At 47.2% G+C, this 16,500-nt stretch overlaps 1 protein-coding gene across 4 annotated transcripts in view; it reads right to left on the reverse strand.

Moving 5' to 3' along the window:
• LOC119972228 (NIPA-like protein 2) overlaps positions 1-16,500 on the reverse strand; it is a 178,723-nt gene that overhangs the window by 46,663 nt on the left and 115,560 nt on the right. The gene's annotated exons all lie outside the window — the stretch shown is intronic.

The raw sequence follows: 16,500 nt of genomic DNA on the forward strand, positions 1-16,500 counted from the left end.
ACCACTGTGCTACCACGCCGCTCAGACTACCACTACCCCACCATTTCCCCACGCAACCACATGTAGAAGTGACTCGACAGCTCATGAAACTATTGTTGTGATCCCAGCTGATGTTAATACTGGACAAGTCAGATCTCAGGGTGGAAGGCGGTATGATAGATCCTGGGCCAGGTTCTGCGACTAAGCGTTGACGCCAATGGGAAGTCCGTGAACAGGAAAATCGGCGCCGCGCCTGCACCGATTCCACGACTGGTGAGGGGCTGGCACCGGTGCAGCGTGGAAAACAATAGAATCCCATGAAAAACGGTGCGACATTCACCGGGCGTTTGGTGGACACTCGCAGGGTTGACAAGCTGCAGCCGGGCTTAAACAAACCCCCCCTCCCCCCCCCCACTGCCCCCACACACACACTGATCGGGGCCAAAAAAATGGAGCAGGTTCTGCTGTAGCGCCCTTTTTTAATTGGGGTTCGATGGTGTTTAACGCGGTGCTGGTGCTCGCCCCTCACCAGTAGCTGATGGGTCGGCTGGGGCCAGAGGGCATCCGGGGGGGGGGGGGGTCACCTATACGACCCAGGGCACCAGGTTTATAGCGGGCGGTCAGCGGCATGTACGGCTGCATGGTTGCTTTGCCGGCTGAGGTAATGGTGTTGCGTACTCGTCCACCCCGACCCCACAGCCCACCTCCTGGCCATTCCCCCCCCCCCCCCCCCCCCCACACACACACACACTCTCCCCGGCCCTGGCAGAAGCCACCCGGCCAGCGACACGATAGTCAGCGAAGTGTGGCGGTGCTGGATGCTGTCCGTACGCCCTCTATCTCTCTCTCACCAACCACCACGCCCAGGCTCACGATGTTTGAGAGCACATGTGGACCGCGCCATTGGGAACTCGGGCCATTGGAGACAGAGAATCGCGGGGGGGGCCCACTAATGAGATACAAACGGTGTTTAAACTACGGCCGCCGTGCGTCACCTTGTCACTGTTTTCGAGGAGACGGAGCATTACGATTTGGTGTCAAACCGGCCGCGATTTCGGCATCGGGAGCTATTCTCCGTCCAATCGCACGCCCCCGATTTCGGCATCGGCTAATGGAGAATCCCGCCCCCGAACTCTTATTTTCTGTTTAGAAACGCGAAGAGCAGCGACTGAACAGAGTCACAGGAGTCAGTTGATGAAAGCTTAACAATATAATAAACATTTATTAAACAAGAAAAGATGAACTCTTTCACCCCAACTGAATCTTTACAGATATGTATAGATTTGTGAGGCTTATGAAAGTGAAATGAAAATGAGAATGAAAATCGCTTATTGTCACGAGTAGGCTTCAAATGAAGTTACTGTGAAAAGCCCCTAGTCGCCACATTCCGGCGCCTGTCCGGGGAGGCTGGTACGGGTATTAAAAAGTTATAGGTCAGGTGAACTCCATAATATACTTTGGAGTTTATTAAACCGTGGCACATACCGAGCAACAGGGGGCCCACACAGACACGTGCTGCTGGCCTGCCTTGGTCTGCTTTAAAAGCCAGAGATTTAGCCGAGTGAGCTAAACCAGCCCCTAGTGAGCTAAACCAGCCCCTGAATCTATATAGTTACAAAATTTATCTCATACTCTAATGTTGACAGAAAGTACAGTCCATGTACCAGCAGGTGACCTGTTGTTAGACAGACTACACCCTGAAACCAAGTAACAGATGCCACCCAAAGCAACTTTTATGGGTTTCTCAACAACTCCTCCCTGTCACAGAAGTTTGGTCTTTAAACTTGGGTTTCCAATCTCCACTCTCAAAGAACTAATCTTGGAATTTCCTCCCAAACTACTCTTTCACTTGGACACCTTCAACAGGGATCCACTTCCAGGGATTCAGTTTCTCCTCTCAAAGTTCCTCTCCCTTGGATCGCCACGTGCATTCGAGCTTTGCCTTCCACACACACTCTCAAAAACTCAGCATTATCAGCAGAACGTGACTGCTTCACAGGCCCCCCAGAGTAAGGAGTCATCAACCTTTGGCTGCCTCTTTGATCATCAGACTCCCCGCAAGACTCCACTTTACCTTGATCACGCTCTCTGCAAGCTTTCGCTCTTTAATTTGGAACCTTTTCCTCTGCTCATTACCTCAACACATTGTTCCTTAACTTAAGTGTCTTTCTGGGCCATTTTGTCCCACTCCCTGTTTTCTGGGACCTTCTCCTGTTCTTTTGGGAACTCTGCTTTCCGCAGTTCCCTCTCTTCCCAGCTCCTCCTGGCAGCTGCTTCCAACTGAACTAAAACTGCTTCCTGTTTCTCCCGGTGTCTGTGTGGGCCCCCTGTTGCTCGGTATTATGTGTCACGGTTTAATAAACTCCAAAGTATATTATGGAGTTCACCTGACCTATAACTTTTTATTGAATTTGGCTGGGATGAGCACAAGAGCCTGCGCCTTTCAGGTGTTATTCAACAGATTTCTTAGGTGCTTTTAATCAAAACAAAACAATCTTTAGTCTATGAATTTAGTTAACATTTGTGTAAACACACACAGCAAGAATTTTTATCAATTACAAACACAAAGACCCCACGCAGCTTCAGTAATCTATGTATAACCCTTAATGAATTCCCATTAACTGTTCTAATTCAATAACACAATCCAAATAAAACCAGAAACCCCTTTTCACAGGCGTGGCCCAGCATACGGCATTCTCACTGGTATCAGACTGTTGTTATTGATACTCTGTTCCCCTTTTCAAACAGCAGATTTGAATTTCTTCCAGAGAACAATTATCTCGTTTAAGTTACCAAGCAGTCTGGAAACAGCTTCTAAAATGAAGATAGAGAGGCAGGCCAAAAAAAAACTTCTGTTCTCTGTCTGAGTCCACAGAAGCAAAATGTGAAAGCGAAAGCAAAAAAATCCTCCCAGAGCCACAGCCCAGCTCCACCCACACAATGACATCACTGAAGCCATGTGATAAGACAAAAACCTTTCTTAAAGGGACACCCACAAGACACTTGGCAACATCATAGTTTTCTCCATACTACTACCCAACTGGATAACACAGCTCCCCATTTTATAAGGGTCATAAAACCTCAGGAAAATGCAGGTATACAAACAAAACCCACAGACGTACAGGCATCACTCTAACCCAAGGAAAAAAAACAGTAAAATGGGGAAATAAGAATATTGGTCCGAACTGTTGCTTCCTTCTCGGAAGTGAGACCAAAAACCCAGGTTTCCTCTTTCTTAACACATTAATACAAAATCTATAGTTTATTCCTATCACCCACAGCACAAATGTACCTCACTTAAAACTATCTCTATTTCCGAACACAATTTAATCATCATGTCTACTCCAGTGTTAACTCCATATTGGAGCCTCTAAAGTTCATTAATCCATAGAATTCCTGCAGTGCAGAAGGAGGCCATTCAACCCATTGAATCTGCACTGACCCTCTGAAAGAGCATCCTCCCTGGATCCACTCCCCCGCTCTATCCCCGTAACCTTGCCTAACCTACACATCTTTTGGAGATGTTCTCGAAAGAGATCCTGATTGATGTCCTTCTCTCCTTTCACCTACCTTGGCTCCATATCCTGATACCCTTGACTCACAAAAACCTGTGTATCAAATTTTAAATGATTCATTGAGCTGGCATCTGCCATTTGAGGGAAAGAGTCCAAAGGTGTGCAGGTTAGATGGGGCCACGGCAATATGGTAGGGGATTTTTCGAAGGGTTGGTGCAGACTCAATGGGCCGAAAGGCCTCCTTCTGCACTGTAGGGATTCTATGATTCTAAAGTAGTGTTCTACAGTTCTACCGCCTTTTTCGTGAAGAGGTCTTTTCTAACTTTGTTCTTAAACGGTTTGTCTCTGATTTTATGGTCAACCCTCCACGTTCTAAACCCCAACTAAATGATTTTTATCTTAATCAACTCTATCGTAGAGCCATCGCGACATCAGGACACAGAAGGCAATTATTCAGCCCATCGAGTCGACGCTGGCTCAGTGTAGAGCAATCCAGTCAGTCCCATTCCCCTGCTCTATTTCCATAACCCAACAACTTTATTTCCCTCGAGTGCGTGTCCAATTTGATCATTGATCATTTCCAGGTCCACCCCCCGCCCCTCCCTATCCTGCCCCCCCCATCCCCCCCTCCCCACCCCCCTCATAGGCAGCACCTTGCAGGCCATTACCACTGGAGACTGTCCGTGTGGAGTTTGCACATTCTCTCCGTGTTTGCGTGGGTCTCACCCCCCACAACCCAAAGGTGTGCAGGTTAGGTGGATTGGCCACGTTAAATTGCCCCTGATTTGGAAACAATTTTTTTTTTTTAAATTACCACTCGCTGGGTAATAAAGTTCACCCTCATATTCCCCTTGTATCTCTTGTCCAAATCTTATATTTTTGTCCCTTTTGTAAAGGTCCTTCCTGTTGATTCCCTTTTTTCCCCTTTCTTTATCTTTGCTGCTATTTTGATCCATGGATGCTTCATGGACATGTATCTTTTAAGTCGAGCAGGGGAAGTGAGGAATTCAAAAGTTACAAAACAGAGCACTATGCCAACCTTCGGACAGCGGAACTCAGACTTTGCGGCACCTGAGAAATCGGTGGGACTCGGTTCGATTGGTTGGCTGGTGGCCAATGAATTGGCCAAAAGGCCATATTCTGCCTGGTAACAAGCAGTGATTGGATCCTGCCCGAGGGGGATGATGGTTTCAAAGCACCAAGGAAAGACAGTTGAGTCGTGAAGACGCAGAGGAAAGGATCTGCTCTCTCTTTCTCTTGTGTGCTTCTCCAGAAAACCTGAACTAATCTAGTAAAAACTTTACAGCGAAAACACAGGAACCTCGAACTGAAAGCCTAAATTGAAGGAAGGTGTACTTGAAGATCACCATCTGAAATAAATGCTCTCATCCCTTTCCTCATTATTTTACCCCCCTCTTTTCCCCCTCTGTGTTTGTCTGTCCTGAGTGTGTGTAGAGGGTGAGGTGGGGGTTAGGAATGAGATAATAGTTAATCTGTTGTATTTGTGCATATTTAATTATAATTGTCATTAATAAAATTAATTGTGTTTAAATTTACAAACTGGGTGACTGTAGTTATTGGGCAGCCAACGATCAAAGACTTCAGGTGTTTTCTAAGAATTATTTATTAATTTCTATTGTGCTGCAACTCCTGGTCAAGTGGGTCTGGAATTGACCACGCACTAGCCCAGGGGATCATAATAATAATTGCTTATTGTCACAAGTAGGCTTCAAATGAAGTTACTGTGAAAAGCCCCTAGTCGCCACATTCCGGCGTCTGTTCGGGGAGGCTGGTACGGGAATTGAACCCGCGCCGCTGGCCTTGTTCTGCTTTGTTTTCCTTTGTTTCCCTCATTAAAAACTTCACAATAAAATCCTTTCAGAGTACTCAAAGCCTCAATCAAATTGTCCCCTGCCCTTCTATACCCCGGGGAATACACACCTATATGTCCATCCATCCCATTCTCTTCTCCCACCTGACGCTGCACTAAGATAGACTTACATCAGTTTCCATGGCTAGCTATTCCCGGACCAGGCCGCTAGTCTGTTGCCAGAGGTTCATAGCTTGAGGGGGCCCCCTCCACATCAAGCTTGGCTGACCAGGAGTCTCTCCCGCTCTTACCACCAGCCATTGGTGCGTTTGGAAGGTTTTGCAGGTTGACACACTCAACCTGTTTGGCTGCGTTATGAACGCACCTTCCTTGGCCATCATGTCCTGGGGACGGGTCTCAAGCCTGGAGCTTCTGGCTCGAAGGTAGGGATGCTACCCACTGTGCCACAAACCCCTCCACCTAGTTTATGTAGTCTCTCTTTATTATCTAACCCTTGGAGCCTGCTGAACGTCTGGTGAATCTGTGCTACAGTCCTGACCAGGTTAATGTATATATTCTATAGTGAGATGCCCAGAACTATAGGTGAGACCAAACCACAGCTTTGTAAACGGTTCTTGCCTGTATTTTCCCTTTTGAGTGTTTATTCAACTATTTCTTTAATGCAATGAATGAGGTTCCTAAGCTGGGTACAAAGCTTGGGCTGCACGGTACCACAGTGGTTAGCACGGTTGCTTCACAGCGCCAGGGTCCAAGTTTCGATTCCCGGCTTGGGTCACAGTCAGTGTGGAGTCTGCACGTTCTCCCCGTGTCTGCGTGGGTTTCCTCTGGGTGCTCCGGTTTCCTCCCACAGTCCAAAGATGTGCAGGTTAGGTGGATTGGCCATGAAAAATTGCCCTTAGGTTAGGTGAAGTTACTGATTTACGGGGATAGGGTGGAGGTGTGGGCTTAAGTGGGGTGCTCTTTTCAAGAGCTGGTGCAAACTCAATGGGCCAAATGGCCTCCTTCTGCACTGTAAATTCTCTGATTCTATGAAAAGGGGAGATGGTGGGGTAATGGTTGTCGCGATATGCAGATAATGATATACAGACAGGCAGCTAATGAACACAGAGAACAGGACATGACCAATGAGCAGGCAGGTCACTCAGGGGTTGTATCTCACTATAAAAGGCACAAGGCACTCATACTCCGCCTCTTTCCACTGATGAACATCTACAGAGTGAGTTAGGGTGTATGTACAGTATCACACCTCCAGCATGTGGCTAAGAGCTAGTCTGGTTCAGTCAGACAGAGTAACCACACTTCGGTTAGCAGAGAGTCTAACTCACAGAGAACTGTGCTAACTGTGCTACTGGTTCAATAAATCCGACTGAACTAACTTCAAAGTCTGGAGTATCTTTTGGTTAAAGCTGCATCGAGTTGCAGCCTGTGTTATCCCAGAGTACAGAACACATCAATGGTATTGTAAATTGGTTAGTAATCCTGAGGCCCAACTGGCCAATGCTCTGGACATGTGGGTTCAAATCCCACAACGGCAGCTGATGAAAATAACAAATCTGGAATTGAAAACTTGCCTCACGAACAGAGACTACGACAACTATCATGGATTATTGTAGAAAAACAATCTGGTTCACTAATGTCGTGGTCAGCAAGTAACTCGAGACCCACAGCAATGTGGCTGATTCGTGAGGGATTTGAGATGTAAGGGTGAACTCTGCTCAAGTCAAGGGGCAATTAGGGATGGGCAACAAATGCTCCCCTTGCCAGTGACACCCACACCCCCAGAATTCCTGCAGTGCAGAAGGAGGTAATTCGACCAATCAAGTCTGCACTGACTTTCTGAAAGAACACCCCCATTCTATCTAACTTGCCCATCTTTGTGACACCACAGGACAATTTAGCATGGCCAATCCACCGATCCTTATTAAAAATTTGTTCATGAGAGGTGGGCATCGCTGGCTGGGTCAGCATTTATTACCCATTCCTGAAGACTCAGCCATTCCCTAAAGGCATGAGTGAACCAGATCAGTTTTTCAATAGTGGTTCTCATCAGACTTAATTCCAGATGTTTTTTAGTTTTGATCAAATTCAAATTTCATCATCTGCCATGAAGAGATTCGAACCCATTCCCAGCGCATTGTCCTGGGTTTCTGGATGACAAGTCCAGCGACATTATCACTACGCCACTGCCTCTCCTGCATATCTTTGGAGGAAACCAGAGCACCCAGAGCAAACCAGAGCACCCAGGGGAAACCAGAGCACCCAGAGGAAACCAGAGCACCCGTAGGAAACCAGAGCATCCAGAGCAACCCAGAGTTCCCAGAGGAAACCAGAGCACCCGGAGGAAACCAGAGCATCCAGAGCAACCCAGAGGAAACCAGAGCACCTGGAGGAAACCAGAGCATCCAGAGGAACCCAGAGGAAACCAGAGCACCCAGAGGAAACCAGAGCACCTGGAGGAAACCCGAGCATCCAGAGGAACCCAGAGTTCCCAGTGGAAACCAGACCACCCAGAGGAAACCAGAGCATCCAGAGCAACCCAGAGTTCCCAGAGGAAACCAGAGCACCCGGAGGAAACCAGAGCATCCAGAGGATCCAGAGCACCCAGAGGAAACCAGAGCACCCGTAGGAAACGAGAGCACCCGGAGGAAACCAGAGCATCCAGAGGAAACCAGAGCATCCAGAGGAAACCAGAGCACCCGGAAGAAACCAGAGCATCCAGAGGAACCCAGAGTTCCCAGAGGAAACCCATGCAGACGCAGGGAGAAAGTGCAAACTCCACACAGACAGTAACCCAAGTACTAACCACTGTGCCAGCATGCCGCCCCATGAAATCATTTTTTAAAAGTCACATATATTGACACATCCCCCATTCAAACAATCCTTCCCGTGAAAATACTGCCTTTCGTATGCGATGCTATTTGTATGAATTCAAAGTGAATATAACTCAGCACAGAGGGAGAGCGGAAATCTTAGGGTAACAAGCAACTTGTGTGGAATTAGAATGGAGGAAAAGAGATGTGCTCTGGCTGACTTATAGCAAATCATAATTCTGGCAGCATTAGAAACTAGAGAAAGAAAATATTGAAGCCACCTTGCGCGTTATTGTGTGGGCGTTAGAAGGAATTTCCCTGCCTCTTATGTACGAACAAGCATAAAATGTCACTGCTGCAGTTAGACATGAATGAACCTCATGCACAGCTCGAGATGGAATTTAAAGAGTCACCTGTGTAGAAACAAAATGCTGTGCCCCTGACTGAGCAATGCACCCGTAGGAAATGCCACAGAATTATTGTGCTTCTAAAGGGACTATCATTACCTATGAGCAATATGATGCACTGAGGGCATTGCGCAATTATGCTTGTGTTGAATATCTGCTGACAACTTCGTTTTTATTAACTTTTTATTGGACATTTAAAGAGGACACGGCTAAGTTTACAGGCCATGCTGAGGTCAGGAGTGAGCCAAACGCGGCCAAGAAATTACAAGGCCATCTGGCGTGCAGGTTTCCTGGCCCCATTTCGGACGTCGGCCATTTTGAGACCAAGACAGGGTCAGGGCCTTGGGAAGGCCGCCATCTCTGTGAGGCAGAAGGCAATTAAGGCTCTTTACATCCAATTGTTAAAGGGATTTTTCTGTCGGCTTTTAAGTCCCAATGTGACAGTTGTCAATTGAACTGCCTGGAGGCGGCCTTGGGAAGCTATGAAGTATTCCAGGTCTGTAGGCCTGGATGCGGGTGCAGCCCTGTTTCGGGGTTCACGTCTCCAGCAGTATTAGCCTGGCTGCTTTTTGTGGTTTTAAATTACATTTGTTTTAAAGTACCTTCTTGTGGAAGCGCCCTACCAATTATTTACCTCACACTGAAGCCAGGTGTTTCTCTGAAGCTGAAAGGACTGTGTTCATCCCTCCACCTTTGAGAAGCCACCCACCATCTTAAATTGCACAGGGAAACTGTCTCCATGACAATTTGGGGCTCGACCAGGTGAAAATCTTGACATGAAGCAGTTTCTCGCCAGAGGCAGGCTTGGGAACTGAAACAGTCTTTTCCATTTCTGAGACAAAAATTCAGCCTCACATCTGTTACGTCTCTTAAGGAACAATTTTAATTCTTTCCGGGCGTAGTGAATGTGGCAGAGAAACAGTGCAGGCCTTTTGCAGACTGACATCGTAGCTCCTGAGCCTCAATGGTGAGGCCCCAGGTCTTCCCCACGGGATGCAGTAGCTTATCGTCAGGGGGAATAGGATTTCAGGTAGAACAGGCCCTGAAGGAACTCCCAGGAATCCAATAAATACTTGGGAGAGTATCAAAGTTGGGCGGTGGGCAGGGGAGCCTGGGAGGATCAGAGTTTCTTTGTGGGGGTTGGAGTCCCCCAACTTGCCTTCATAATCTCCTGCAGCCCTTCCAAGATCACTGCATTTCCTCAATTCTAGTCTCTCTTGCACAATCCCAATTTTATTTGCCCCACCATTGATGGCCACGGTTGCAGTATCTAGACCCAAACTCTGGAATTCCCGCCTCAAAGCTGTCCACATTTCTACTTTAGGATACACCTGAAAACCTACCTTGTTGATCAAGATTTTGGTGACCAACTGTAATATCTCCCTGTGTGGCTTGATGTTAAGCTTTGTTTGAAAATGTTCCCGTGAGATGTCTGTACAATGTGAAAGGTGCCATATATATTGGAAAGGGTGCAAAGGAGATTCACCAGGATGCTGCCTGGTTTGCAGGATAGGTCTTATGAGGAAAGGTTGAGGGAGCTAGGGCTTTTCTCTTTGGAGCGGAGGAGGATGAGAGGCGACTTAATAGAGGTTTATAAGATGATGAGGGGGATAGATAGAGTGGACGTTCAGAGACTATTTCCTAGGGTGGACGTAGCTGTTACAATGGGGCATAACAATAAGATTCAGGGTGGGAGATATAGGAGGGATATCCGAGGTAGGTTCTTTACTCGGAGAGTGGTTAGGGTGTGGAATGGACTGCCTGCTGTGATAGTGGAGTCGGACACTTTAGGAACTTTCAAACGGTTACTGGATGGGCACATGGAGCACACCAGAATGACAGGGAGTGAGATAGCTTGATCTTGGTTTCGGACAAAGCTCGGCACAACATCCAGGGCCAATGGGCCTGTTCTGTGCTTTACTGTTCTATGTTCCATATAAATGCAATTTGTTGCCTTTGTCTGCTGTTTGGCATCTCCACTGGGTTCTAGGGTCACACAGTGCCAGTGTACTAACATTGTCTGGCCTGTAATTGAGGTACAGGAAGAAGTGATTCCTCCCATTGAGTCTGTTCCACCATTCAATCAGATCGTGCCTGACCTGTACCTTAACTGTTTTGGAATCTTAAAAAAAACAGGCTGCAGCTGTCAGTGATGTTTAAAAAACCCGGACTTGATTGAAAGGCATAAGTAAAAAAATAAAATACCATCTGGGCTACCTGTCTTCATAAAGCTTTTTGTTAACATTTTCTAATAGCCTATTATTAATTCTTGGTTGAGATTCAAAAGCTACAATTATCTCAGCAGGGATTTCTGAGTTCATAGTTTGAATGACATCTTAAAGGAACTATAAAGTATTGTTGACTTTGATGTGGGATCGGACTGGATGTTTGTTTTTGTCAGAGATTAACTACTTGAGACGTTTTAAAAGCTTCCAATGGGGATTATGATTGAGAGCTTTTTGACTATGAAGTGTGTAGAAGTGAGAGCTGCAGTAGATCATTAGAAGTTAGTTTTTTTTATTTACACATGGTTCCTGAGGTCTGCCCATTTTAGATATGAGGTGTGTGCCTGCAGAGGTGGGATAGAGGGCATGAAGTGCCGTGGGGGGTGGGTGGAGACGTGGGTTGGCATTGAGTTGGCTTGGGGTTAATGAGGGGCCATGGAGGATGGGGGAAGGCGGGGGAGGAGGGGAAAGGGCTGGAGGGCCTAACAACTCCTAAAATAATTGGGATGAAGTTCCAGAGAACTAAAAGGCAGGCTTCCCACATTGGCATTCGTCCACCCCCATGATCACCTACGCTCAGCTTCCACGTCTATCCCAGACCTGCCTTCCCACCCCAGAATAAAATTTGTGCAATTAGAGATATTTTTTAACCGGGGCAGCACGGTAGCACAGTGGTTAGCATAGTGGTTAGCACAGTTGCTTTAGGGCCCCAGGTTCGATTCCCAGCTTGGGTCACTGTCTGTGCGGAGTCTGCACGTTCTCCCCGTGTCTGCGTGGGTTTCCTCCGGGTGCTCCGGTTTCCTCCCACAGTCCAAAGATGTGTAGGTTAGGTGGATTGGCCATGCTAAATTGCCCGTAGTGCCCAGAAAGGTTGGGGAGGATAAAGGGGATAGGGCTTAAGTAGGGCGCACTCTCCAAGGGCCGGTGCAGGCTCGATGGGCTGAGTGGCCTCCTTCTGCACTGTAAATTCTATGAGGCGATTCCGGCAAGTCAGGAAGTGAGGCGCTGGCAGTCGTCAAAATCCCGCCCCAAGTTCAGGTGGATTTCTCTCCTCTTTCTGAGCTCCCAAGGTCTCGGCACTTTTCCCGTCTTTCCAGCTTTCCCAGCAGTAACGTTGCTGCATAAAGGGGAAAAGTCTCTTCCTGGCACGTTTTTCCGACTGTTCACAGTTTGAGCAGTGAGAGTACAGATACCCATTCAGTAATTGGTTGCTCAAAACAGTAATTTTATTAAATCTAAGCCATACACAGCAGTGGAGCTGGGTTTGGAAAAAAAAAATGTTTTTTTCTTTTTTTTAATCCCTGGGTAGCCATAGAAACAAGGGAGTTATTTGAAGCTTCACAGAGTGATCACATTGGGTCAACTTGTTCGCTATTGAATTAGTCACTGCCAACCTCACATTTCATGTACGCCTCCACACAAAAGCAAGTTAATCAATACCAGTTATTGAGCTACATGAGCGACCATCCCTCTTTGGCAATTGTCGCCGCCTACAGGAACATAAAACCAATGTTTCCAATTCACTGGATGATTTAAATACTTAGCGTAGGCAATTTTACCAACCTGTAGGGTGGCACGGTGGCGCAGTGGTTAGCACTGCTGCCTCACAGCGTCAGGGATCCGGGTTCAATTTCAGCCTCAGGTCACTGTCTGTGTGGAGTCTGCACGTTCTCCCCGTGTGTGCGTGGGTTTCCTCCGGGTGCTCCGGTTTCCTCCCACAGTCCAAAGATGTGCAGGTTAGGTGGGGTTACAGGGACAGGGTGGGAGGAGTGGGCCTGGGTTGGGTGCTCTTTCAGAGGGTCGGTGCAGACTCGATGGGCTGAATGGCCTCCTTCTGCACTGTGGGGATTGTACGGTAACTGCTAACTCTTTAATTTATTGTTTTGAATGTTCCTTCTCTTTCAATTTTCACCATTTAAATCAATTGGTAGTTGAGCATCACACGAATGGTTGCACCAAAAACTAAAGCACTAAAACCAAAGGCTGCATCAATTAATGCATCAAACAGTGTGGTGAATGTGATTCACACCGGATTATAATCTTACATGTGTCTATATTGTAAGTGCAGTTGCACTACCTGACCGCCAGGGGGAGTAGCTCTGGGAATGCTCGAGAATTGTGCTGGGCTTCTCCCTTGGCTCCGCCCAGGACTCCTCCCCCTAGAGCTGCTGTATAAAGATCAGTGCCACATGGTCAGCCGGCCAGTTCACCGAAAGTTCAATGGCTAACAGGCTGGCTCTGTTGTGAGTATATTAAAACCGCTATTCTAATCCTACAAGCACGTGTCCGTAGAATTGTTGGTTCCAACAAACAGCAAATTGTGGCAGCTGCAGGAATCAATGCATTGAACGCTGACAGCCGTATTTATCAATGGAGTGATGTGCCTGCAGCTGAACTGAATGACGCCCAATCAAAGTTACCGAAAAGAGAGAGAGGTTGCTGAAGCTTTGCATCTTGCATCCATTAGGACCAACACAGGAATGCCAAATTTCAAACAAAATACCCAAATAAAACATTGCTGTTAGATGTGATTCTGTGATTGGGCAGCACTCGCTGAACAATCCTGAGCACACTAATTGCTACACAAACAATCAATTCAAGAGAATTAGTCAAGCTCTCAACTTGGCTCAATTACGCTTGCTAGAAGTGACGCACATTTATATCTGGGGCCCTACAAACATGTTCAAGCCTTGCACATTTTTTTCATTAACCAGGAGCCTGGGGAGCCTACAATTCCTTGTTATGTTCCCAATCACAATGCCTAAGCCAATCAAAGAACGAAGAACAAAGAAAATTACAGCACAGGAACAGGCCCTTCGGCCCTCCCAGCCTGCGCCGATCCAGATCCTTTATCTAAACCTGTCTCCTATTTTCCAAGGTCTACTTCCCTCTGTTCCCGCCCATTTATATACCTGTCTAGATGCGTCTTAAATGATGCTATCGTGCCCGCCTCTACCACCTCCGCTGGTAAAGCGTTCCAGGCACCCACCACCCTCTGCGTAAAAAACTTTCCACCACATCTCCCTTAAACTTTCCCCCTCTCACCTTGAAATCGTGGCCCCTTGTAACTGACACCCCCACTCTTGGGAAAAGCTTGTTGCTATCCACCCTGTCCATACCTCTCGTAATTCTGTAGACCTCAATCAGGTCCCCCCTCAACCTCCGTCTTTCCAACGAAAACAATCCTAATCTACTCAACCTTTCTTCATAGCTAGCACCCTCCATACCAGGCAACATCCTGGTGAACCTCCTCTGCACCCTCTCCAAGGCATCCACATCCTTCTGGTAATGTGGCGACCAGAACTGCAAATGTGGCCTAACCAAAGTCCTATACAACTGTAACATGACCTGCCAACTCTTGTACTCAATACCCCGTCCGATGAAGGCAAGCATGCTGTATGCCTTCTTGACCACTCTATCGACCTACGTTGCCACCTTCAGGGTACAATGGACCTGAACTCCCAGATCTCTCTGCACATCAATTTTCCCCAAGACCCTTCCATTGACCATATAGTCCGCTCTTGAATTTGATCTTCCAAAATGCATCACCTCGCATTTGCCTGGATTGAACTCCATCTGCCATTTCTCTGCCCAACTCTCCAATCTATCTATATTTTGTTGTATTCTCTGACAGTCCCCCTCGCTATCTGCAACTCCACCAATCTTAGTATCATCTGCAAACTTGCTAATCAGACCACCTATACCTTCCTCCAGGTCATTTATGTAGATCACAAACATCAGTGGTCCGAGCATGGATCCCTGTGGAACACCACTAGTCACCCTTCTCCATTTTGAGACACTCCCTTCCACCACTACTCTCTGTCTCCTGTTGCCCAGCCAGTTCTTTATCCATCTAGCTAGTACACCCTGAACCCCATACGACTTCACTTTTTCCATCAACCTGCCATGGGAAACCTTATCAAACGCCTTACTAAAGTCCATGTATATGACATCTACAGCCCTTCCCTCATCAATTAACTTTGTCACTTCCTCAAAGAATTCTATTAGGTTTGTAAGACATGACCTTCCCTGCACAAAACCATGCTGCCTATCACTGATAAGTCTATTTTCTTCCAGACGTGAATAGATCCTCTCCCTCAGTATCTTCTCCAACAGTTTGCCTACCACTGATGTCAAGCTCACAGGTCTATAATTCCCTGGATTATCCCTGCTACCCTTCTTAAACAAAGGGACAACATTAGCAATTCTCCAGTCCTCCGGGACCTCACCCGTGTTCAAGGATGCTGCAAAGATATCTGTTAAGGCCCCAGCTATTTCGACCCTCGCTTCCCTCAGTAACCTGGGATAGATCCCATCCGGTCCTGGGGACTTGTCCACCTTAATGTCTTTCAGAATACCCAAAACGTCCCCCTTCCGTATGACAACTTGACCGAGAGTATTTATACATCCATCCCTAGTCGCAACATCCATCTTGTCCCTCTCCTTTGTGAATACCGATGCAAAGTACTCATTAAGAATCTCACCCATTTCCTTTGAGTCCACGCATAAATTCCCTCTTTTGTCTTTAAGTGGGCCAATCCTTTCTCTAGTTACCCTCTTGCTCCTTACATACGAATAAAATGCTTTGGGATTTTCCTTAACCCTGTTCGCCAAAGATATTTCATGACCCCTTTTAGCCCTCTTTATTGCGCGTATCCAAATCAGAGTCGCCTTTCCAAACAATCAGTACACTACTCCTGTGATATAAATTGTTGTGATCATTTGAAATTTCGTATTCTTGTGGTTGCCCTGATGAGTGCTAGATGAAAAGCTTCAACAGCATGTCTCCCTTTTCAGCAATATTTAAAGTTCTGGACTACAAAGTGAGTGTTTAACACCAGTTTTAACACTAGTGTCGGACTCAAGTTAATTACCCTCAGACTGAATTTGAAATTCAAGCATGCAATGATCACTCTTCCTTCGAGGATCCTGTATGACAAGATCATTAATTAATCCCTGATTTGCCACGGAAAGCACCAGCCGAGGATTCGTGGGGATTGAATACTGACCGCGACACCAACAGCTGGGGAAATTAGTGTCGCGTGAAGCCGACTTTTGGGCCTCATTGCACAATACCCAAGCCGGGAATCCCAGGTTCGATTCCCAGCTTGGGTCACTGTCTGTGCGGAGTCTGCACGTTCACCCTGTGTCTGTGCACTCTGTTTTCCTCCTACAGGTCCCAACCGCAGGAGGTGGGGAGGGTGAACTTGGCAGGAGGCCCAAAAGTCGGCTTCACGCGACACTAATTTCCCCAGCTGTTGGTGTCGCGGTCAGTATTCAATCCCCACGAATCCTCGGCTGGTGCTTTCCGTGGCAAATCAGGAAACCCGCTGGTGGCCGGCGTGAAACTGACTGGAATCCACCCCCCCCCCAATGCCCGATTCTCCGTAGTGCCAGTGGGAAAACACGCCTGTCCAGATCACGTCTGGAACATTGTGACGTGCAAAAGCCGGCACGTACCTGAAGAATGTCCGCGGCTGCCTCCAGAGTTCAGGATGGAGGTCGGCAGCGACCCTGGACACCACAGCAGTGGGTGGGGGAGCATCTACCGAGTCACGGTCCCCTGGACTAGAGTGTGGTCAATTCCAGCCCCAGTTGATCTGGAGTCACAACACATGCGGAATTAAATGTTATTTTAAAATACCTGAGGACCTTGGCTGGGTCCAATAAACTGTCGTCACAAGGTTTGTGAATTCAGCACGCAAATAACCTTATATTATTTTAAAGTAATAT

Source organism: Scyliorhinus canicula, chromosome 10 (genome assembly GCF_902713615.1).
Source record: "Scyliorhinus canicula chromosome 10, sScyCan1.1, whole genome shotgun sequence".
Lineage (NCBI taxonomy): Eukaryota > Metazoa > Chordata > Chondrichthyes > Carcharhiniformes > Scyliorhinidae > Scyliorhinus > Scyliorhinus canicula.